At 41.0% G+C, this 26,155-nt stretch overlaps 1 protein-coding gene across 8 annotated transcripts in view; it reads left to right on the forward strand.

Annotated features, from left to right (window-relative positions):
• Positions 1–26,155, forward strand: part of TRIM2 (tripartite motif containing 2) — a 119,424-nt gene that overhangs the window by 33,634 nt on the left and 59,635 nt on the right. For 2 of the 8 annotated variants that reach the window (XM_050946389.1, XM_050946388.1), the window contains exon 1: positions 11,435–11,666. The exons of 5 other annotated variants lie outside the window; for them this stretch is intronic. The gene's annotated coding sequence lies outside the window, so the exon portion shown is untranslated. Of the gene's footprint in view, positions 1–11,434; positions 11,667–12,124; positions 12,214–26,155 lie in introns of those variants that run through there. One more of the 8 variants, XM_050946390.1, reaches the window with a different exon arrangement.

The following is a 26,155-nucleotide window of genomic DNA, read 5'->3' on the forward strand; positions in this document are numbered from 1 at the left end:
TGTATAAAGTGAAAGAACAGCTGCTTTGTATTCAAAGAACAGTCTATTTAATTTCAAATGAGGATGAGATCTTCTTGGATAAAACAGGGAGATAACAGGATGACGTTAATAGGACACAAGCTATTTAAACTTGCTTTGTGGTGTGTGTGTGTTTTTTTTTTTGGGGGGGGGGGTCAGTGTTTATATGGGGCTTAAGTTATCAAGCATCTAGTTCTCTGTCACAAATTTACAATATTGTGGCAGTTTTTGTAGTCACAAATACAGGACTTCAGACAAGTGTGAAAGAGTTAGATATGAGATACTGTAAAATTAAGTGCTGAAAGGTGTTGTATTCTAAGATATATTCCTACTAACTAAAAAAAGGATCCAGGCTCAGCAATTTTAACATTCTTTGCTGCCTGCTGTTACGAAATGTGCGCAGTTCCATGAACCTGGAGACCTCAGAGTGGGGATGGGTTTAGCCTTCTGGATCCCCAAGTGTATCTTTTCTGGTTTTCAATATGCTAAAAAATAATCCTTAGTGCTTAGCCAGTTCTTCACATCTTTAAAGTGTTCTGAAAAGATTAACTAGTTACTCCTAAAAAATGCTTGTAAGGTAAATATTCTCATTCCTTTAGAGACGAGTACAGACCAACACTCTCTGAACTTTAGATGAGCCTACATCTGGATTTAAGTTTGTGGCTTGGACCCATATGTAAATGTAGAAAACTGAGACACAATGGGTATAGGGCTACACAACATTTTGGTGTGAGCAGAAGCAAGCTCCCAGCCTGGGTAGACAGACTTGGGCTAACAGAGCTTGGGCTAACGCTCTAAAAATAGCTGCATAGATAAAGCTTTGAAGTTGTGGCTTGGCATGGAGGGGTTCTGAACCAAGCTACAGCCTGAGCCATAACTCAAAGTGTTGCCTATACAGTTGTTTTTTGGAGCACTAGGTGAAGTGCACTAGCCTGTGTCTCAGAAGTTTACTCCCACTCACTCCAAAATGCTCTGTAGACACAGGAGTGCTGGAATGATTTGTATAGTGGGGGTGCTAAGAACCAATGAACCAAACAGTAAATCCTATATAAGATGGAAACAACTTCAAGCCAGGAGTTGCAGCAACAACCCCGCAGCCCTAGTTCCAGCACCTATGTGTAAAGATACCCAGTGATGCTAAATTACTTTCCAAGGCCACACAGCAAATCATTGAAAAAGCAAGTATTACAACTTAGACTGGCTCTCTGTCTGGTACTCAGTTCACTAGACTAGTCTCTCTCTTTTTTTGCAAAATCCCATCAGATAGCAGAATTTGAAGTGATGATGAGTGAACCCCAGAGGCTGAGTTTGGTTAAGAGAAACACCCACGTTTGGCTACTTATCCAAATGACACAAACTCTTCAGATCTGCAGTGGGCTGGAAACCTCAGGAGAGCAGATTCCTGCAATATTTTTAGTGCTTTCTTTATCTGGACTGGCTGGAAATATTCCATATGTTACACTGACAGCACTTAATACTTCCAGGATAGCCTCTCCTGCTGCCTTTTAGCTTTTCCTCTTTCAGTCACCACTTTGAAACTGGAAGTGCAGAGATCTGCAGAACAAAGATCAGTTCAGGTTTCGGGTAAAAGGTTTCCAGGCAAGAAAGACTCTTATTGTAAATTAATATGTTCACCATATTTAAAACTAAACATTTTTTAAGCCAGAGATCAGAGGTACTTTTACTTTGTTTGATTTAAATTATTATGAAGTTTGAGTCACAAACCAACCAGTACAAGGACGTTCTCAAGGAAGGCTGGGGGTCCAGTTCTCACTAGTATGGCCTGCAGTTTCCTAACTAGCCAGCTGAAATGTCACCTAATGTGGGAGATTCTCTAGGGACTGTAGCATCAGCATAGAGCCATTTTTGCCATACTATTTGGATTCTGTGCCATGACAGCTTGACCATACCTCAGAATCAGGCCTGATACCTTTACCTCAGGTTCTTTGTGCACTTCCATGTGGCATTTAAGATTATTCAATGCAAGGAGCTTGGGTTGTGCAGGGTCATCTAAGCTTCAATATCTATGTAAAATAGTGGCTAAATTACTATTCATTCAATTAAATATAAACCCTTGGTTTAAAATAAAAATTGTCAAATTGTGGGCTACCATCTCATTTAGTATGTTTTAGCTGGATGTGATCTGATGTTCAAGAAACTAGGTTTTATTGTTGAAATGCTAAAGCAAATATTAACTCACGTACATGGAAGGAGCAATTATAATAACGAACCAATGCTAACTACAGAAATATGGTGTTTCTATGTCAGGCCAGCTATTGTACGGCGTAGGTTTTGATGTGATTCCATATAAGCAGTGCTTGGATATTGCAGCTTGAATAGCAGGCTTGATACAAATATGAAAATGGATTTTTGTTGTTGTGGATAAGTCAAAGCGACCGGACCGGACCCCACTGTCTTTCTTATTCCTAATAATATATAAGCTCATTGTATTGTGTCTCACTATTGAAAGAAATGCTGTGTGTATCTGGAGTGCAGCACAACATGGCTTGCTCAATAGGAGCTAATTGTACTTGTTTAATTTACCTCAGTCTAAAGAGACAGCAGATTAAAATGGATTTCTTTGTCTCTCTCCCTTACAGGGAGACAATTTTCCAGATATATTCAAAGAGATTGATAAATCAGAGCATTGCACCAACATCCGCCATAGAAAGAACTGACCACTGTATACGACATATTATCCTTAGATGATAGACACTCTGTGAAAACAAAGTGTGTAACAAATATTAATGAACTGAGCCTTCAAATACCCTATAAAGCCTATAACTCTTATCAATCCATTCTACAAAATGGGAAAATGAGGTGCAGAGAAGTCTGCAGCAGAACTGAGAGTAGAATCAAACTTTCCTGTCTCCAACGGCTGTGTCTGCCACAGAGCTTTCTTTTTCTGGTTCTGTATTTGCCTTTAAGTACATTTGCAAGGTAGCAGCTTTTTCTGTATTGTGAATAACTCAAAATTAATGGAAAGTATTAATTTGGGGTTAACGGTAACTCTGACTATTTAACTGCTGCCTTCTAAATATCCTTACCAATGCCTGAATACATAGTCTGTAAAGCTGAGTCTGATCTAATACATTTCCCCTGGCCAGCTCTTGACAAAATGAATGTCAGACCAGCTCCCAGGCTTAGAAGCCATTTGCAGTACTCTTGGAAAATGATATTCTTGTGAAGAACAGGAGGCAATTTTTAATTTGATGTGTTGGATCCAGAACTGGTGGCATGCTGAGCTCTCTCAATGTGCAGTGAAAGCAGGGATTTGAGGGTGCTCATCACCTTGCAGGACCAGCCCCTTAACACATGCAGTGCAAGTGTTGATGGTTCAGATTTTGAAACAAGGCACTTTTATCCTTTTTCAGTTAAATTTAAAATCTGAGCTGGGTTGGGAGTGAAATACTTGATCTGCCCAGGTATCAAAGGGTCTCATCAAAATGACCAAGGATAACTGGAAATTTGACTTAATGAGAGACCCAGATAACTTTGAGTGCCCAAAAGATGCATCTGAGGAAGTGGGTATTCACCCACGAAAGCTCATGCTCCAAAACGTCTGTTAGTCTATAAGGTGCCACAGGATTCTTTGCTGCTTTTACAAAAGAAATTGTGCACTAAAAAAGTGACAGTCTAGGATTTCCCCAAATTTCATCCTGGACACATCAGCACTCACCTATCTGCTTTCTTTGTGTGATGCAGCAAAGTAACTAGAGAAACATAGCATGAACTTTTTTTAATGGAGGGTCTGGGATAGAGGAGATGAGGCTTGCACTCATGGGAACTACTTCCAATTGTTTGCCTGGGGTGGAAAGAGGAGGCTAGTCCTAAAATAATAGTTTGTGTTGACATTGTATTTTACAACTGCTTTACAACTGTACAAGCATTAACTAATTAAGCTTCACGTCTCCCTGTAAGAACTGAACATTTTGCAGATGGGGGAAACTGAGAGAGACTGGTAAAGTGACTGCAAGTCAGTGACAGAGTTCCTGAGTCTCACCCATCTGCTCATTTCTGCAGGCCATACTGTTTCTCTCACTAGTATTTTTTTGTCAATGTCCTGACTCCTGCTTTCACACTGGGATTTATAGGTGTGGAAAGGATGCAAGTTCAGTCCCAATACCCAACTAGCCATTGCTGAGCAAAGGAAATGTGCAGCTATATTGCACAGGATGTCAGGAATAGAATATGCTTAGGCCCTTTTATAATCCAACCACACTATCAAAAGGCACATTAGCAAGTAAGGAGTTAAATATTGGTAGTGCAGTGACTGGAAAGACAGCCATTGTCCACCCAGCCCTAGTTCATAGTGCTGAACATTAGAACCAAGGAAAGACAAATTGACTAGGAACTAACCTGAGCTTTCACTCAAGTTCAGTAAAGTTTTGAAAGCCTTTGTCTAAAATGTTTTAGTTGACCTGGATCTGCTCTTTTCAGCCTTTAGGATTGTCTAAAACTTCTTTTCTTTTCTGGATCTATGTTCCTGGTTCCTAAATGGAAACAACACAGCAGACATAGGAATTACTAAACTATACTGGGAATGGATGCTGCTGCTTTTCAGATGGGATGTGTCTTTGCTATTATAAAAAAACCTAAAGGCATCCTAAGCATATGATCTTTTCTTTTCTTTTTCTTGTTTTTTTTTAAAAGCACTGTGTGTAGTGCTCAGCTGGCACTGATACAGCAAGAGTAAGTGGCCTTCCTTTAACTGACAGACAGTTATGCTGGCCACAAAAACAGAAGAGAGTCTCAAATTGGTATTCACTCTGGGCCTGATCTGAAATTGTTTGCCAGGCAAAAGTTTTTGAACAAAACTCCCGTCCCTCCCCCCCGCCACACACCCCCAAGCAGATTCTGATCAACAAAAACATTTTGCAAATTTGTGTCAAATTTGCTGAATTGTTTGGGGGGGGGGGAAATCAGAAAAATTTACTCAATGACATTTTGAATTTTGTTTCAATTTTATTTTTAAAAAGGTAAAAAACATCAAATGAAATGACATTTTGTCCAATCCAACACTTTTTTTTTTAAACTTTCTCATATCACCGAAAAATTTGAAAATCTTTTGTTTTAGGTTGACTCAAAACAATTTTTTTCTTTTCTTTTTAAGTTCAGCCACGAAACTGAAAAATTGGCTATTCACACAGCTAAACTCCGGAGAGATGCAGCAGGCTGTAGGGGGAAGGAGAGCAAAAGCGGTGTTATGTCATCTTTGCACTGCCTGAATTCTTGGCTCACATGGCCTCTGGCATAAATTAGAACAGCATGGGACTGCTCACACTTACAGCAGCCTCCCCAAGGCTGCCAGAACCTCCACAACATTGGCTGCTATGGCTTCTCTCCCTCCTATCTGGCTGTGCTCTGGCATGCTCCCCAGGGCCGGTGCTTCCATTTAGGCAACCTAGGCGGTTGCCTAGGGCGCTAGGATTTGGGGGGGCAGCATTTTGCCACCCTCGGCAGCAATTCGGCGGCGGGGGGTCCTTCCGTGCTCCAGGTCTTTGGCGGCAATTCTGCGGCGGGTCCTTCACTTGCTCCGGGACCTGCCGCCAAAGTGCCCCGAAGACTGGGAGCTGTGGAAGGACACCCCCCCACCCCCGCCGCAGAATTGCCGCCAACGACCGGGAGCGCGGAAGAACCCCCGCCTAGGGCACCAAAAACCCTGGCGCCGCTCCTGATGCCCCATATGCCAGATATTCCAAAGGGCGGGGGGGGGGGCACTAGCAGCATAAGGCCACTTCTATTGGCTATACACTGTTGCTGAGCTGGAGGAATTTTCCTGTGTCCCTCTATGACACCACAACAGTTTACAGGGGCTAGGGTGGAACCAGACTCAGTCCTCTAGTGCTCTCAGTTCCTTTTGAAATTGGCATGTTGCAGGACTGGGCTCCATTAATGCAAATTAATGATAGTTCATACAGTGTTAAACACACAATACAAAGAGTCAGCTTCTTCTGTGTTTAAGCCAACAGAAATGGTGTAAAGTTAAAAGTGCTTTTCTTTACTGTAACTTACAGACAGCCACTCAGGGTCTCCCCTCAGAATTTCAATAGGAAGCAACTATCCCAACACCAATCCCAGAAAATAAAATCCAGTCCCAGCATCGGTGATTCTAAACTAGGCAGGAAATTTTATGGATGCCTCTGCTCCTTCATCCAGAAGGGAGCTTTAAAATATTACCATCTCCTTCCTCCTTGCCTGGGAGCTGGGTCAGAGGTCAGGGGAAAACAGCAGTTTAATCTCCTAGAAGAAAATGTCCTTAATTGAGCAGCCAGCTCTCTGCATTCTCTCCTGGTTCCTAATGTCTGAAAGAATTATCAAACCTGTGTTCAGGTTCCCCCCCTTGTCGCTGTTATTTCCCTGTGTGCGTATTTGAAAAACACAAGCTGTGTAATGCCCTTTAAGTTGTAAGACTCATGCTACCATTTGCTACATTAAATCGAATAGCTATGAGGCTCCCTTCTGTGCTGAGGCTCCCAGAACCTGAAAACACATAGATCAAACTTGATTGCCCAGGTTCTCTAGATGTTAGTCAAACGTTAAAGAATGTTTCAGTAATCTCATGGGCTGAAATTCTGCAGGCTTTATTCAGAAAAGAATCCTGTTAAAATCAACAGGAGTACAGTTGTTTATAGACTGAGACAGGACTGCAATGTGTAACTCCAAGATAATATAATGTCTCCTGCCATATACTGTTCCAATTCTTTCACTTTTGTTTTGGAAACTCATCCCTGGGGCTGATCTACACTACAGAGTTAGATTGGCTTAACTACCTGGCCCAAGGCTGTGAAAATGTAATTAAGCTGACCCTGTGCAATGTAATTAAGCTGACCTAAGCCATTCTGTAAACAGGGCTGGCTCTAGGCACCAGCAAACCAAGCATGTGCTTGGGGCAGCACATTTTCAGGAGTGGCATTCCAGCCATCTTTTTTAAATTTTAATTTATTTATTTTTTGCTTCAGGGCAGTGTGTTGTGTGCGGGGGGCTCCCTGGGGCTGCTGAGGTTTGCACCATAGGGGAGCAGCACCCGTACCTTGTGACTGGGCCGGGCAGGCTCTGAGCAGGGAACACTGGGGCTGGGGGCCATTTCGCAGGGCCTGCAGGTGCTACAGGGTGGCCACTCCCCAGCGCCACAGCTGGAGCTGGGAGAAGCGGCCCGAGCCACCCAGGGACTGCAGCAGGGCGGCCAGAAGCAGCAGCAGCGGGGCCATAGAGGGCGAGGCGTCCCGCCCTCTGAGGCTCTGCTCCCTGTGGGGCTACCCTGCCCTGGCTCCTCAGCCCTCTGCCAGGGTGGTTCCTGGGCTCTGTCCTCCCAAGTCCTGGAGTCAGGAGCCCTGGCTGGAGGGACCCTGGGCTGCTTACCCCAACCCTGCCAGTGCCAGACCGGCTGGAGGTGAGGGGGGAGCAGGCGGAGTCAGCACTGGTGGGAGGGGGAGCCCATGGCTGGGGCAGCAGGGAGTGTGGGTGGTGGGGGAGAGAGAGCCTAGGGCTGGGGTGGCAGGGGCAGTGGGGGGGGGGAGTGAGAGCCCAGGCTGGGCTGGGGGGTAGACAAAAATTTTTTTGCTTGGGGCAGCAAAAAACCTAGAGCCCCGCTCTGTGTGTAGACATCACTAGGTCAATGCAAGTCTTTACTATACAACAGCAATGGAAGAACCCTTGATTGTCAGTTATTGAACATTATTCAACAAATAGTTTGTGAACAAATTTCACCCTCTGAATTGAATTTGAATATTTGTTTTACTTTCTGTAAACACTCTTTCAAATAAAAAATTGAAAGTCTGTGAAAAAATAAAAAGTGTTGGGGACACTGAGGTGAATTTACAGGTTTTACTTGAACCTGTGTTAGTGAATAAAGTCTGTAAGTATTTGGCCTATTCTAGTGAGCACCACTCTGCCATGCAAATAATTGTTTTTCTTTGCTAACTATGAGAAGGTCAATTTAAAGGATAAAACATAATATATGTAAAATGCCATTATTTTGACAGGAAGAAAATGGTTTATCTGCTCTTTTTTTTATGCTTCAAGGTTTCCTGTATGTAGCTTTCCACAACTAATTCTCTGCTACTAGTGCACTAGTAAACACTTCCCATCTAATTCCTCCAGAGAACAGAAAGAGAGGCATATTTGAGAGGAAAGAACCAGTAGAAAGTGAGGTGGGAAGGGAGTTTCCAAGAAAGGCCTAGAGACACTTGGGTGGCGGAGAGAGAGAGTGAGAAACCAGGCAGCAAGCCTATAGCGTAGTGTAGGTTGCCAGCCCTCCCGGAATCACACGCTATCTCTTGGAGGCTACTGAAGCCAAATCGGGAGATTTTTAGGCATTGAAAGTCCGGCAGCGCAGTGGGGCTAAGGCAGGCTCCATGCCTTCCCTGGCCCCGCGCCACTCCCAGAAGTGGCTGGTATGTCCCTGCAGGCCTGGGGGGCACAGAAGGCTCCCCAGCCCAGAGCTCACACTCCCTCCCATACCCCAACCCCCTGCCCTAGTCCAGGGAGAGTGAGTGATGTAGGGAGGGGAGATGGAGTGAGTGGGGTGGGGCCTTGGAGAAGGGGCAGGGCAGGGCAAGGGTGTTCGGGTTTGTGAGATTAGACAATTGGCAACCCTACATAGCAATGTCCAGAGGAGAGGTACAGATGGGGAGTAGATATGATCCAAGATCAGTCTGGAGGTGAGAGGTTCACCAATGGCTGACTTAGGCCTGGGTGGGTAAAGAGAAACTATGAGCATGTCTACACTACAAAATGATGTCAAGGTAACTTATGTCAGTATACTGCAACATTTATGTCCACCCTAGGCTCCTTGTGTTGATGGTGCATGTCCTCACCAAGAATGCTTGTATCAATTGTATTGTCAGTGTTGGGCACTGGGATGGCTCCTGGAGGCCAGTAACAGTCCATGTGAGCAACGCAGTGTCTACATTGGCACTGCATCTTCCTGAAAATATTGACCGTGTCTCTACAACTTTTGGAGTGGTAGTGTTACTAAATTGGCATATAGAGGCACTTATGTTGGTGGGAGACAAATTTAAGTGAAGATGCTTCCACAGCTAGGTCAACGCAAGGCAGCTTATGTTGACCTAACCATGCAGGGTAGGCCAGGCCTATGCCATATTGCATTCTGGGTAGTCAGTGTGTGGTGTGATAGAGTTCTGGGGAGAAGAGAGAGAAATAAAAGAAGCACTATTTTTTTCCAATAAAAATGGTGGCCTCCAAGCTGTAAAATAAGAGCTATCAAACAGACATTTGAGATTTCAAAAGTTTTTCTAAACCAGTATGTTCTGGTTTTGAATATTAATGAGGCAATCTTTCATCACAGTTCTTTCTCTACAGAGCCTTTAATGTAAACACACTGGAGTCTTCCTTAAGAGAACATACATAATAGGTATTTCTTAATCTTGAAAAAAGCCTAAACTAGCTATATTTTCCCAGTCTTCCTTGCAAGGGGGGAAAAAAAAATCTCAGCTGATGCTACAGCTTCAGACTGAAAGGGTTGATTGCATTCACTTTAATATCTCAGTGAAAGTTTGAGACATAAGGTGGGTAAGGTAATATCTTTTTTATCTCTTACTGGACAATATTTCCTCTCCCACCTTGTTTCGCTTTTATCCTAGGACCAGTGCAGGTACAATAGTACTGCAAATGTCAGTGAAAGTTTGTGAGACCATAAAAAGGGAAATCACTGAAAGTAACAATCACTGAACTTGCCCTGTACCATCACAACCAGGATGCCCTTCCTGGCCCAGCAAGCCATGCTGAAAGGAGTATGATACTTCATATTCTACCTACAAAATGAAACCCTTTCTGTCCTACAAATCACTACAGCAGGATCAGGGCTTTTGACTGCACCAAAAATATCCTGTCAGAGCCTCTTCTACATTTTGTACAGATGGTTTGGTGATTTCTTGGTGTCATAGTATCTGGATATGGTAGGGCTTTTTGTTTGTTTTTGTTTTTTTTGTTGGTGGTGGTTTTTAATTGCAATACATTTAAAGGAGACCTTGTTTTGTTTTTGTGGGGCTGGTCTTTTTTAAATGAAATGTATTTAAAGGTCGATTAAAAAATGTGAAGGGATAAAAAGGGGGGAGAAGAAGGCTTGTGCTCTTTTTGATTGCTTGTTTTACCTGATTTTTATTGTTGTTGTGTTTTGGTTTACTTTTAGATTTGATTGGTTTTTTTACACTAGAAATTTATGTTTCATCTATATTAGAAAAGTTCATGATGACTAGTGTAATTATAACATCACAAAAGATGGAAAGTTGAGCAAATGGGAGGGGGAGGAGTTTTTAGGTAAACTGTTTAAAGTGGTTTGTTTTGTTTTGTTTACTTGCAATGTCTGATGCTTTGGAAGAAGAATGTTTCTGTTAAAGGTTTTACATTTGCCCCTTCAATTAGGGTTTGAATACTGTACTCCTAATACACATTCTCTAATATCCTTTGCAGGTCTTCCAGAAAAACTAGACCAGACCTTGCATTCCTAATATTTCTAACTTAAAAAACAAGCAAGGGGAAAACCCCACCTAAATCAAAAGCAGCTATGCCACTTTCAAGCCGCCTTTATCCATCATAGAGTAGCAGAACTCCATTAAAAATCTTTTGCAGATTATATGTAAGCTCTAAAGTATCAGAAAATGTAGATAAGTACTCAAACTTTTGGACATATGTTAACTGAACCTTTGAGGGATTGATGATGTGGGGTAACTTTTTGAAAAATGTGTAAGTCATTCAGCCTTCTATTGACTTTGAACAGGATTTAGGTGCTTTTCAAAATTTTACTGCTTTGTTGCCTTTGTAAGAGGTACCCAGCCTAATGATTGCTAGCTGCTGGGCTAAATCCTAGGGTTCCTCCTTAGACTTTGGGGGGGGGGGTTGCCTGACCAAGAAGGACCTCCAGGTTGACCCCCAAACACTTAAAGGATGTAAGTAGATCAGTATTCACTTCTCCATTTGTAAATAATGAGCTATTTTTCCAAATTGCCAATCAGTCTGTCAGCAGACTAGCATTTTTTTTCCTCTGGAAGGGCTACTTATGTTTATGTTGATGGGGCTGGAAGATTTGTTTACTGTTGCAGAGGAGAAAATGGGCCAATGCCTTATAAATTCATTCATGATTGTGTGGATCTGCTTTTGGAGGGCCTATAGGAACATTTAGTCCTCTGCCCTCATGAGACCATTTTGGAACAGCTCATGAAGCTGGCTGTTGCTTTTCAGTCTTTGTACCTTGGATTAGTTGCAGGGCCAGTACTTGGAGAATGCAAGCAAGGCAGGCAGTATATTCCATCCAGCTTTAGCAGCAATTTTCAGCTTATGAAAAACAGATGACTTAATACTCTGGAAGTGAAAGTGATTGACCTAAGAACAGCTTTGACAGAAAATCCTGGGTAAAGAAGATTCAGCTCAAGCTAGATTGTTTTTCCTTTGTTTATTTTTATTACATCATTGGTATGGCCCCAAAGACAATCAGACATACCATTTGGAAATACAAAGGGATGAAGTTTTGACTTTCAGATCTCTTCAGACTGCAGAGCTACAGGAATAAATGAAGTGAGAAGGGAGAGGGAAACAAAAAGCCTTTCCTGTGGTTTCCTGCTCAGCTGACAGCCATTTAAAAGAAGGAGAGGTAGCAATAGCCCTCTCCTATTGTCTTTCTAAATACTGTAAGTTATTAGTTGTTTGCTACTATCCTTGTGGTAATTTGCACTCAGATATTTTCTGGAAGTGGTGAGAATCCACCCTTGGTTGCTGTGATTTTTGTCAGGGATTCTGCTGTGTGTGTGAGACAGAAGGAATCAGCTTGTGTTGTTTCTCCTCTTTTGGGGCATTGTAGACAGTTAAGTATTGGCAGTTTGACACCCCTTTTGTTGATGGGCATGTCAATATGATTTTGGAAGTTTAGGTGCTGTTATCCTTTCTGGCAGAACCTTTGCTGCATTTGTGCAGAAACTGTTTGAGACTTGGCAAAAAGACAACAGCGAATGTTTTGACCAACTATGTGTGTCGAGTGCTGGAAGAGTGAGCTTTTCAAAGAGAGATTGTGTGACGCTGCATAAACAGGACGTGACTAGGAAAACAAATGTTTTCTGCTACTTAATGTTAAAAGAAAAAAACTGAGGTAAAGCCCAGGAGCTTCCATGTGAAACAAATGCAAAGCCGTTTATTCAACAAAAGAACATGACTCTCTACCCTTGACAGGACAATATCAAGGTACACTTAGGAATTTTTAAAATAGTTCTCCCATTTCTTACCCCCCACCCCCAGTAGTTAGTTAACCCTTGGAAGCTTGGAACTAAATTCCATTGCCTTACCAATTGTTCTTCATACAGACTCAGGCTAGTTTCTCATTGAAAGGTTAACTGCTGCTTGTCTGCTGATACTGATGGATCAGGATTGTTTTTTATTATTTCTCTTGATCATACAGCGCACAAGGAGCTTCAGACAATTTGTGGATAGATACAAGAGAGACCAAGGTCATGTGACAGTTCTGTGCCTTATCAATTTAGATACTGTATCCTTGAATCTGATGCTTCCCAATATGAAACAAACAACCCAACCCCCGCTCCCAAACATTTCATCCTTGAAATATGCTCCAATATCAGCTTGTGAAACAAGGAAAGCCATAGCTTTGAGGTCAAACTTTTCACAGGTGCAGCAGGCAAAAACCATGTATAGGTATACTGAACTTTCTGTGGGCAAATCAGAAGACTGAAGTGAAGAGTCTAACATAGTTGCTAAATAAATACTTATTAAAGGGATCTGTAGGGCTGGGGGATGCCCTATATGTAGTGGGCACTGTTGGAGCCTTTCCAGATCCTGCTTCAAAAGAAAGGGGGAGGGGAGATCTCTTCCTCTCCCCCTGAAGATTCTGGAATGTGGAATTTGAGGGCAGTGGGCTACCTTTTGGGTAACCCCTCGAAGAGCTGAGAAGACAGTGTTGCCATCTCATAATTTTATCATGGGTCTCATAATAGTTGACATTTTTCCTAACGTCCCAGCTCCTGGAGTCAAGTGATCTCTATGGGAATCTCAACGTATATATTTAAATGAAAGCTTCTAACTCTCATGGTTGTGGCGAAGAGCTTGGAAACATTAACCCTAAAGTCTTTAAAAAAATCAGAGGCAAATGAAAAGAACCCAAAATGTATTAAGATTTAAAAAAAAATTCTCATTTTTAAGCCAGTGTCGCTGGGGGGGGGGTAGTTGGGGGAGAGACTTAAAAAAAACAGACAAAATAAATTAAATTCCTGGAGTTGGGAACACTGAGAAGAGAGCATCCAGCTACTGCTGAACACATTGGGAGAAGGTGAGGTAGAAGTCCATCAGGACTCCTGCGCCAAGCTAGAGGACAGCTAAAGATAAAGAATTGCAGGTCCTCTTTTCTGGGAGCACATGGCTGATTTCCTCCCCTGCCTCCCCCCCCAAAAAAAATTGTCTGGCTCAGGCCTACTCCAAACCCCCTAAGATACACTGAAGCATTCATTGAACCCCAGCAAACCTTTTCATAAACTTCAGCAAGTTTGGGGTTTATGAAAAAACCCACTGCACTCTGTCTGTCTGGTTCTGGCCTATGTTATGGGTGGTCCTTACAGCTGTTTTTAAATAGCATTTTGAAACCATGATATTTGATGCTATATTCATGTGCCCTGTACTCCATTCACTGATGAGAATTGGTGGTGGATAGATAGTTTCGTTCTGAATATCGACTTTTTAAATGGAAATTCTTTTCCATGAACCGACCATATTGCATTAATTCAGATAGTTAACTGACATTAAACAGTTAGGGCCTGACTTTCAGGGTGCACTAGCCATTTGTGCATGCTGCCTAGCTGTGAATGCGGTGTGAATTTTGCTGCGCACAGCTGCATGTGCATAATTTTGACAATCAAATTATTAAATGTCAAAAAATTACTAATTTTCTGCTCTAAACAGCACTTGCTGTCATTTTTGTGCAAGTATTTTTCACTTGTTCAGTTAATACACTAGATAGTTGTGTGTTTGCAGGCTGGTTGCATGGTTTTATAGACAGCAGTGATGGGGAACAGTAACTTGAGCAGACTGGAGTGATGGCTTCACTTTTTTTTTTTTAGTACTAAAATTGTGAAGGTATCAACTGAGTGTTTGTGTCTTCCAGGGGCAACTAACATAATGCTCTTCTTCCCTTTCGAAGGCTTAATCTTGTTTTGATTCACCAGCCATTTAACCCCTGGTTGTCTGGTTGCCTACTAAGCAGATCTGGTAGGAAAAATGAGTTGTAGGTTTTGGTCTTAATTGGGTGAATCTGGCCAAGCTGTCTGGGGGGCTATTCCAGACACGGCCTGGAGGAATACTCCTGGTCTAGTGATCTCATTTTTAGCTGGACGATTGGATTGCGCTGGATGATCAGTGCTTAAAATGATCACAAAGACATACTGGGTATGTCCTTGCCTGATCAGGAAATTTTGTTAATTCATAACAAATTTCTGACTCAGTGGCTTATGTAAATATTTTTCTGTTACCACTGATTCCTTCTTGGGGAAATAATGAGTAAAATGAACCACTTAAGTCCAGGGTGTCCTAACTCTGAGAACAGTGTCATGTGTTCCCACATGAAAGCTGAAATTTGTCCAGCTGCGTGGGACTTTAAATGTACACTGTTTTGTGTAAACATGCTGTATTGTGTCTTGCACAAAAACAAATGCTTGGTATGGTGAATTAGGATTTGTCCTTGAACCTAATTTTAAAGGACTGTACTTAATCATTCACCAAGTTTATCAACTCTTCAAAATAAAATATGCCTAACCTTGGGAAATTAATGTAGCTGATTAGCACTATTTGTTTATGTTTCTGCAGCAGCAAAATTTCATACAGATTTGTCAGAGCAATAAAAAGGGACATAGAGTAATTAGGGCCCAGAACTTAATTTACCTTTAAAATGATTATATTGTGGTGGAATTAGTTCTTCTGGTTTGAATATTTTTTTAGGGAACATGCAGCACTCTATAACAAATACAATAGCCACTAATATTGATGGATCTACATATGGATTCTAAATTCTAGTCTCTTATGCTTTGCTGGCTCTTTGGCAGAAATTAGATGTACTATTTCCAGACAAAGGCCTAATAATACCAAGCTCTCTTTGTTACTAGATCTCAAAGTGATGTGCACAGTCCTGTTCCATTATTAACAATGCTTGTGCTTAAACAAGGAAGCAAGAAACATGAAGACATGACAGTTCGTTCTACAGAATCACTGGAACCAGGTCAATGTTTGCTAAAGGGAAGAGAAATAAAAAAGGAATTAAAGTTCATTTTCACAATTCTAAGAAAAATGACAGATAATGAAGAGAAAATAGGTCAACTAAATACAGATTTTTAAGATATAAAACTTGATGGTATCCTATTTAAAGCCTTCCATGTGCTTAATTTTTATCATGTAATGCTTAATATGTTGAATTAACTATGTTTACTTATGCTTCTCTAGTTAGAATTGAGACAACCCTGTTATTTATTTTAGACAAGCCATACATGGAGTGGAGAAGCATTTAATCAGTGAACTGGTGTAAATAGCTATGAAACTGTGATGCTGAGGTTCTAGTTATATAAACTTAATGGTGATCAGTACCTGGAAATCCTGTTCTGCAGGAAATTTCAAATTGTTTTATACTGAACTGGAACAAAAAATAAAAATTTCCTGCAGAATTTCATTCTGCAGTTTCCTTTAGGAAAAATTAGGAACATTTTCTTTCAGCCTTATTGAATTATTTTCATAGATTTCAGGGCCAGAAGGGACCATTGTGATCATCTAGTCCAGGGCTTGGCAACCTTTCAGAAGTAATGTGCTGAGTCTTCATTTATTCACTCTAATTTAAGGTTTCACGTGCCAGTAATACATTTTAACGTTTTTAGAAGGTCTCTTTCTATAAGTCTGTAATATATAACTAAACTATTGTTGTATGTAAAGTAAATAAGGTTTTTAAAATGTTTAAGAAGCTTCATTTTAAATTTAAATTAAAATGCAGAGCCCCCCGGACCGGTGGCCAGGACCCGTGCAGTGTGAGTGCCACTGAAAATCAGCTCGCATGCTGCCTTTGGCATGCGTGCCATAGGTTGCCTACCCTGATCTAGTCTGACTCCTGTATAAAACAGGCCATAGAACTTCCCCAGAATAATTCTTTTTGAATTAGAGCCTCTTAGAAACACATAGTCTTGATTTAGAAATTGCAAGTGATGGAGAATCAACCACAACATTTGGTAAATTGTCTAGTTTCAACTTCCAGCCATTGGGTGGTGTATCTTTCTCTGCTAGACTAAAGAGCCCATTAGCAAATATTTCTTCCTTGTGTAGGTACTGATAGCTTGATCACAGCGTATCTCTTATCTTTCTCTTTAAGGTAAATAGATAGACTCAAGGAGCTCAATCACTATAAGGCATATTTTCTAATCCTTTAATCATTCTTATGGCTCCAATCTTACCCTCTCCAGTTTATCAACATTCTTCTTCAATTGGCAACAGTATTGCAGAAGTGGTCGCACCTGTACCAAATACAGAGGTAAAATAACCTGTCAATGCTTATTTAATATTCCCCTGTTTATACATCCAAAGATCACATTAACTTTTTTGACCAGGTTGTTTCACTGGGAGCATCTGCCTCAACCCCAAATCTTTTTCAGAGTCAGTTTCCCTGGATAGCATTCCCCATCCTGTAAGTATGGTCCAAGTCCTTTGTTCCTAGATGTGTACATTTAGCAGTATTAAAATACATATTGTTTGTTTGCACTGAGTTTACCAAGTGGCCCAGATCATTCTGTATTGGTGACCTGTCCTCTTCATTATTTACCACTCCCCCAATTTTTGTGTCATCTACAAACTTTATCCGTAATTTTATGTTTTCTTTCAGATCATTGATAAAAATGTTAAATAATATAGGGCCAAGAACCAATCCCTTTGGGACCAGCGAGAAACACACCTGCTCAATGACGATTCTTAATTTTATAATTAAATTTTGAGAACTATCCATTACATACTTAATATGAGCCATGTTAATTTTGTATCACTCCAGTTTTTTAATTAAAATGTCATGCAGTACCAAGTCAAATGCTTTATAGGAGTCTAAATATGTTACATCAACACTATTACCTTTTTCAATCCAACTTGTAATATTATCCAAAAAAAATTGAAATTATTTCATTGCAAAGTTACTGACTTTTTGTTATATTATAAATTCTAATACAGTAGACTATAAAAGTCAAAGTATTTTAATTATATTGTCATGACGTGATTTGCCATGTCATATCGTATTATATTATGACATAATACAATTGTCTAAATGTTTCTGTTATATATTTTTAAAATTGATGTTTAATTACTTTGCTATTATAATCTATGAAATAGAATGCCAATCACCAATTTTATACCGTTATCTGGCAATTAGTAATTACTATTAGTTTGATAATTGGTACTTAGTTTCTTCATTGGTAACTGTCATTAGTGGTCATTTGTAATTGATGATTGACTTGGTAGCTGGTTATTCCTATTGGAATCATTATTTATTTTTATACTATAACATGACCTGCCACATCATAATGGAATAGATCATGTCTGAGAGACAGGGATCCAGCTAGCCAGGGGAGCTGGGCTACTTGCCTGTTCACTGGTAGGACACCCAGGCAGCTGAGGAAACAACTCCTGAATGGATGCCAAATAAGAAGGAAGAGTTGTAGTTCTAAAAACCTAGACTAGATGATGTGATGAATACAAAGGTGGATGGATGAGCAGTGATCAGCTGTATCTGTCTTAGTGCTAGTTAGCACTAGTAAAGTTAAATGAAGTGCAGGTAATTTAAGAGGGAGACTAATCTCAGATGTGAAAAATGTTAACAGCATGTATTCTGGCACTTACTTCTCTACGTGGTGATCTAGTTAATATAGATATAAAAATCAAAAGATGTGCTTCTTGATTGTTTCTTTCCATCCTGGAAGTTTGGACTCATGAAAAAGAATGGATTCTTAGTTCTGAGGGCTAAAGTCGTTGCTGGCTAGTGTGCTTTGGGGACAATGTTTTCCTTCAGTGATTGAACATGTCAGTTGACTCAAAAGAGTGGCATTGTGCAGGATGATGGCTTAAAAGAATGTAGTGTGAATCTTTAATCTTTGCAGATGTTTATACAGTGCTTGTTTCATTGTCAAGGATTATTGGAACTAATTTTTTAATCAAAAGCTTGAAATTTTGCTGTACTACTGCATAGTAGTTGATTTTAACAAGAAAAGAATGATGGCTTTGGGCTGAGTTACTCTGACCTACTTATCGGTGAGCAGTATGGAAATACTCATATGCAGGTATGCTCCCAGACTTTGTCTGCATACTCAAAAAACAAACAAACAAAAAAGCTAGTAGTGTATGTTTAGGATTGTTATGAAATACAATTGACATCACTGTTTAGAGACACATAAAGAAAGAAGATGGTGTATTATAAACATTCCACTTTTAAAATATCCTGGGAAAAACCAAAGTCCTGATTAAAAATACAGTTGTCTGTCTCTAATGTACTCATCCTTGTTGTACCTAGTCCCCTCAAGGATGGAATAGGTACTGCACTGTTTGACCCCTTCAATAATTTGGGCCACAGTACAGTAACTCCTCACTTAACGTAGTTACGTTCCTGAAAAATTCAACTTTAAGTGAAACGATATTAAACAAATCCAATTTTCCCATAAGATTTAATGTAAATGCAGGGGGTTAGATACCAAGGAATTTTTTTTGGGGGGGCAAACAAAAGGCATTATATACTGTACAGTACTGTACTGTGGTGGGGAGGTGACCCTGGCTTACCCCTGGGGCTCAGGGCTGGGGGTGCAGGGTGTGTGAGGGAGTTATGGTGCGAGAACATGCTCAGCTTGGGCTGATGGGGTCTGGGAGGGAGTTAGGGTGCAGGAGGATGCTCAGGGTAGGGGTGTGGGAGGAGACTCGGGCTGGGGCAGGCAGGAGGTGCAGGCTGGGGCAGCTCCTGCTTGGTGCAGGGGGTGTGCAGATGGCTCTGCACAGCACGACACTGCCCCCATGGCCATGATTCTGGGAGCTCCCTCTTCCTCCCCCCCCCGGGCTACCCGGAACACAAGGGCTTTAGGGGCTGTAGGGGCCCTGGGCTAAGGGGGCCCTGGGGCCCTGGCCTGCAGCTCTAAAGCCCCTTTTGGAATGCGGCCCTGCAAGCATGGGCCGGAGGACTCAGGAGGAGCAGGGGCAGCCTGCAGCCAGCGGTCGGAGAGAAGCAGCGCTTTCCCCTTCAAAGCGCCACTTCTCTCTGGACGGCTCTGAAGGGGAAAGCGCCGCTTCTTTCCAGACACTGGCTCGGTGGCTGCCTCTGCTCCTCCTGAGTCCTCTGGTCCGTGCTTGCAGGGCTGCATTCTGAAAGGAGCTTTAGAGCTGCAGGCCAGGGCCCCGGGGCCCCCTTAGCCCAGGGCTCTGCAGGCCCTAAAGCGCCACCGAACAACTGCACTGGGAGGTAGGGAGGGGGAGGAGGCAAAGAAGCGGAATTTATGCAATGCTTCCTTGTAAAGTCAGCCAAACGACATTATAAGGGAGCATTGCACAACTTTAAACGAGTATGTTCCCTAATGGAGCAGCGATGTAACTTCGAAACAACGTTAAGCAGGAGGACGTTAAATGAGGAGTTACTGTATTTATTGTTAGAGAATTTAATGTGCTTTGTGGAATACAAAACTCCCCAACGTGCAGATATACGTGGCAGGTGCCTCTAACGCCAAAGCTTGGAATTTTGAGAACTATTTAATCTACATGCGCTCAGTGAATGTCGTCATGCTGTTTGCTGCCATTCTAGTAACTTTGACTACTAATATTACCTTATCAATGACAACTCAGGAATGGAGAACTGCACTTTATCCTGTGCTGTGAAACTGCTGAAGGGAAACGTTGCTTCAGAGAAGCGTACATTTGTGCAGGACTTGGCATAGAAATGGAAGTATTACTTGTGAAATGTCAGATCAGTATGGACACTGCAACTCTCTCTCCTGATCCCCACACGTTGTGATGGTGAAAATCTTTATTGGATTAGCTCACACTAGACAAATTACCAAAGCTTTAAAAAAATTTTTTTAGCCACAAACCTCATTTGCTATTTTAGAATCCAAATAACTGCACTTATATAGCAGAGCCTCAGTAATTTGTATTCTTCTACTCTGCAAATCCCATCAATCATACACGCATGGAAATACGTAATCTTTCTCCACTTCTCAATAAAGGTTTTATAGCAAAGAGCTGAAGTGAAGTTGAATAATTTGTACTGTTCATTATTTTTATCAAATAGTTCATAGCAAAATAGCAAATCTGCTAGAATATATCTGAAATAATTAGAGCAAAACTGATTGTGTCATGCACCATTGAATATTTCATTTCACAATGTGATCATTTTGAGTCTTTTAAAAAAAATTCCTCACTCATTCACAAAATTTAATCTTTTGCAATGAGTCCCACAGTCATTAGCAAGGATAAATTGATTTTCTGTGTAATACGGAACCTCAAAGTGAGTTATGTAATAGAAGATTGTTTATTTCTAAGAATCATATTTATGCCATAGGCCAGATACAGTCAGGGATTTTTTTCCCCTTTATTTTTCCTTGCTCCAGTTAATACTCATAAGTAACATCTGCTTGGAAGTCAGATGCACTTGATAATGTGTAATTCTTATGTGAGATCTGGCTATATCAGTATCTGACCATGTCTGTGCTTTTGCTTATGAGTGGCCCAGAGTGAGAGAAAGGATCTAACTTTGGTTGTCTGTGAATTCAACACCACACAGGGTCTTGGGTTTGCAGGCAGGCAACCAGCATACTAATTCAGCCATAGTGAGGCAGGCTGGCAATTGACTGATTGTATAAATGAGCTTTGGGAATTTATGCATTTCTGCAGATGAAGCTGATACTTCATAAGTTATGGGAAACACTTGTTCTGATCTGTTCTGGTTAATGAAGTGTCAGCCTTTTCCCATAATAAACAGAAAAGAAAAGGGAACAAAATAAAATGCCTCTGCTTGCCCGGAAAGGCTTGTTGCGCTGGACAAAATTAAACTCTTATGTGTTTCCTGCTTTGGATGTGCTGAAGATGGATAATGTTAAATCAAATAGAATGAACTTGGTGAATGTGGTGGGTGAGGATAGACTCCGATCCTGACAGCTGCTAAGTATTCAAAACTCAGTGATTTAATTGAGAGTTGTGGCTGTTTTTACCCATTGGAAGTGGGTCCTGTGTGTCCAGTTCTCTTAAAAGCCATTAGTAATTTTCATTGCCAAGGTTACTCTGATGGAGTTTATTCCTCAATATAGTGCTCCCAGGTTGCATGCATACATGTGCATGCATATGCTCACAGGGTAAGTTGGTGCATTTACAGTGAAAGTTGATCCAGCACAGAGGGCCTGGCCAAACCTTTCTTTGCCACTTGATCCCACAATGACCCTTTATGGGCACATATAGAAGAAAGGTATATGGGGTATTTTTGTGCACTTTTGAAGGAGACTCTGTGCTGAATTGGCAGGCATGGAGGATGCCTCTGGTGCTGGACTGTGGAGGAGGGAACTGGGTGATTTGGTGGCAAAAGCTCAGATAAAGGTATGGAGGGGCAGCAGCCACGATTTCATCTTTGGGCTGGACTAGCTGCTGCAGAAGGGTTGTGCTGAAATCCAGCCTGCCCACTAAATGGCAGGTGGATTCTGCCCCGTATCCTTGCTGTGTTCCTAGCACAGAGTGTTTACTTCAGGCTGCACACGAGAGATGATCCGCTTCCCCAGTTTCTGTTTAGTTTTTTATATTTTTAATTTCCATTTATTATATCTTGTTGTGAATCACATTTATTTCAGTGTATTGTGGCTGGTTTTCTCCACACTTTTCCAGTGAGGTGACAAAGTTTTCTGCCGCTTAGGATAATCCATTGTTAAAGCGAGGCTATGTCTACATTTAAAATGCTGCAGCCGCGCTTCATTGTAGACACTGTTGTGACAGGAGGGGTTCTCCAATTGTCATAGGTAATCCACCTCCCCAGGAGGTAGTAACTAGGTCAATGGAAGAATTCACACCCCTGAGAGACGTCGCTACGCCTATATAACTTGTTAGTGTAGACCAGCCCCCCGTTAGTTTCCTTTATTTTTTTGGTACTTTGAACCAGACACCTGTTGTTCAAAACTAGCTTTTGAGCCAATGTTTTAGACTGGAGAGACCATCTCCAGCCCATTAACATTTAATGTAGCTTAATTAACATTTTATTTTCATAGGTTTAAGGCCTAGATTTTTAAAGGTATTTAGTCTCTGTAGTAGTCATCGTTGCAACACCTAAAGCCTGGTCTATGCTTAAAAATTAGATCCACCAAGCTTTGTCACTTTGTGCTATGAAAAAGTGTATGCCCTGATGGGTCAACCTAACTTCCAGTGTAGACATACGTAGATCGACACAAGAATTTTTCTGTTGGCCTACTGTCCACCTCTTGGATGGGTGGATTAATGCCATTGATGGAAAAACTCCTTCCATCGATGAAGGCGAGCTCTACATTAGGGCAATTCAGTGACAACACTGTAGCGGCTGTAATGTAGATATACACTGAGTCTCATTTCCAAAAGTTATATAGACATTTAGGACCCTAAATCCCAATGGAATTTGGGCTCCTAGATTAGTAAATGTTGCAGTGCTGAGCATCACAATGTCTAAATACCTTTTTAAAATCTGGACCAAACAGTCTATTTTTATTGTTCTGAAATATGCAAGGCTGCTTTATCTGTCTTTTCTTCTCTCTCATCTACATTACAATTCCCATTATTTTAGAGTACCTACTAACAGCATACAGCAATCCTCAAACATGGGTTAAAAATGGGTTCTGTTTTAGATCCTGTCCACTCTAAGAAATGTTTAGTTTCTCAGAATATTCCCTCTGGGGAAGATCAAAAGTAGATCTAATGGACATGCTCCTACCAATGTTTTTCTATGCTACGGCTGCCAGTGGAACTGTTGAATCAATGCTAGCATGGTTGGGAATACCTTTTTTTGCTAAAAGCCCCTACTATAAACACTACTCCATTGTATAGTTGGGTCCAAAGCAAGTGTTCTAACCATGAAATGCTTCAGCTTTGGATTTTGCAGAGCTGTAGCATAATTGAAACTATGGTTCCATCCTGTCTAGACTGCAAGAGAACTGTGTGTCTGTCATATTGAGTTCTCCAATACTTTAGTTCTAATTCTCATGTGATTTTTTCTTCCCCTTTGAATCTCCTCTCTGTGACTAATGTGACAAAATAACATGATACCTAATGCAAGAGATCACAAATAGTAAATGAATGATTTTACATAGTGGTTCATGAGGTACATAAGCACTAAGTAATTACAGATGAACTCTTAGCATTAATGAACATATTTGCCTTTTTTGTTGTTTTGGTATGTTCATGTCAAATTCCTGTTTGTTTTGAACATCCTTTTCTATGTGCATTTGAATGCATGGAAGATACTTTCTGAAGTATCTTCAGTCAGAATTTAAAATCTGCACACCTGCAAATCCTGCCATACCACTCTAAGAGCATGACTTCTGCTTGGACAGCATATAGCCTACCTATCGTGAAAAATGACATCAGGAGGAGGTGTCGGATTACCAATTTTGGTTGGACGTGTTCGTGGACATTTCATCACCTGACATAATCTTTAGAGATTGACTTTTAATTTCCTGGAGACTCCTGGACAATCTTGGAGGGGTGGCAACCCTAAGGAGGTTAAATGTATTTGTTCCAGTTTCAAATGAGGAAAGTCACTCAGAAATAATACTATTATCCCTTTAGACTATAAACAATTTGGGGCCTTAAATATCTTTATCTTTGTCTCTTCTACAATACTAAGCAAGTATATTGACCGTGTGAAACAAAAACTTTATTACAACCCAACAAAATAGCAGATTCAACCAGTCACAAGATCACTGCAGTAACTGGAAAGTATTTTAGAGGTAAAATAATCTGGTTTGGACTTAGTGGGATGCTTTTACACTTTTTAAAAAGCAAATTAGATTGTGACATATGTTAGATCAATTCTTTTATAGCTGGAAGGTAATTATGGTTGCAAGAGGCAATCCTGGAGGGACTAGCAGGTATTGATGAGTTCATCTTGTTCAGAGATCAGATGACAAGTAGTGATTACTGGATGCTACATTGGGTCTTGCTGAGCTGAATGGTATGTTCAACCAACAAAATCCGATCAAAATTAAATAGGAATTGAAGTGGGGTGAGGAAGAGAGGAGCAATGCATGGATAAGGAACCTTTGACTAACCCCCTAATATTAATTTATTGTATGTTACATCCTTTCTGAAAGAAGAACTGAAAAACTGGCAGGACAAATCCTGCGTTGGCTGGTGCAGTGGTGGGGCACAGGTGTGTGTTTGTATATAGAGACAAGAGGATAATGAGGGATGCTTATAGAAAGACTCAAGGTGGATTCTTTAAAAGGTTTAATCCTCTCTGTGGGGACCATCATCAGAAGAACAGAGCATTTACATCTCCCACTTATTTCAACTTGCAGGTGCTCAGCACCTTTGAAAAGCAGGTCCTAAAGGGACAGATTGCAAAAGTATTTAGGTACCTAGGCACTCTTAAAAATCCCACTGTGTGCCAAACTCCCATTGCTGTACAAAAAATCATTTCAGCAGACGTGCTTATAGAAGTTACAGTAAAATGAGCCAACATTTCAACCCACTTATCAAAGCACTTGTTGTTCTCTTTTGAAGGCGTGTGTAACTATAAATGTTGAACAAAATCAGCTAATCTGAATCCAGAGTATTTTGATACATACATTATTAGTGCAGAAATTTAGACCCACTTCAATTTGACAGATAGGGTTTCTTTCCCCTCCTCCTCTTGCTCATAGGATCTCCAGGAGTGGGAACATGAATTGGGAGTTTTGGACATGGGCGGCAGGGAGTAGAGAAAGAGAATAGTAAATAGCAGCAGACACTCTTGTTGTAATAGCAGAGTGAGGATTTCCCCCTCCCACATATAGTGAAGGTAGCATGTGCTATAGCACATTTTCCTGTTCAGAATTAATTTCACTAACTGCACAGCAGAAAAGGAGGGTGCAGGAATTCCCCAAGGGAGAGTATTTTATTGGAAAAAAAAGAGAAAAAAAACCTATTCAAAGCAGCCAGCTAGTAACTGGTGTGCTGATAAAGTGCAGCAGGGTTGTTCAGTGAACTGTAAATCCATTTCCTGTCCACTGGGGAAAAGAAACCTACATGTCAAACATTAAACATGCAAGAACAAAAGAGTCAAGGAAAGTGCTACAGCTATTCTCTGTCTCACTTCTGTTGGTACTGTCTCCACATTTTGATTTTTTTCAAAGAAGAATTATTATGTGTAGAATGTAAAATCATTGCTGGCTGGCAGCTTCTGGGAATTAAGAGAACTGAACTTTAACACACACACTTATTTTAAGCTGGTGACACATGGTAATAGCTCCTAGTGAGAGTGATTACCCCAGTGACTCTCTTGCAATCTCCTCCGTCCATGTGGTATGTTGTGGTATCAGTTGTGATTCCAGGGGTGCGTAGTCATTACTGTACATTGTAAATAGCTGTGTTTATACTGGCACTATCAGTACATGTATATCCTGTAGTAGTCTGTGACGATAGGTAGCTAAATGATACCTGCGTGCATGTATATGGCTGAATGTTTCTATTTCTGCTCAGGGATCACTAGTTATGAATTTTTACATGCTTTTTGTTTTAAATGTGCTTTTTGTTTCTGCCAGTTGAACAATGTCCCTGGGATTTCCTTATTGTGAGAATAAAGAATTCTGCTGAAACTGAAAAGAAATATAATTGATTCAATCCTAGTTCAGCACTGGATGCAGGAAGTGAAGGAGCTGTATTTGATACCAGAGGCTGGAAACCCTAGCCCCTCGTGTCAAACTGGTTTACAACATGCTTCAGCCCCATCTATGTTGGCCTGGGAAATCATGTTGGAATCTTGTTATGTTTAAAACCAGTGTGGCTGACGCAAATGAACAGTAGTTTTAAATAATGTCTGGAGCACTTTATAACTGTGTCTTTGTTTCAAAGTATTTTGTCAGGATAAAACTTGGCTCAGAGGTGCTCAAAAGTTTTCTGATGGAAGACTTCTTCTCTTGTAAAAAGCTGATTC

The sequence above is a fragment of the Gopherus flavomarginatus genome, chromosome 3 (genome assembly GCF_025201925.1).
Source record: "Gopherus flavomarginatus isolate rGopFla2 chromosome 3, rGopFla2.mat.asm, whole genome shotgun sequence".
NCBI classification, from domain to species: Eukaryota; Metazoa; Chordata; order Testudines; family Testudinidae; genus Gopherus; species Gopherus flavomarginatus.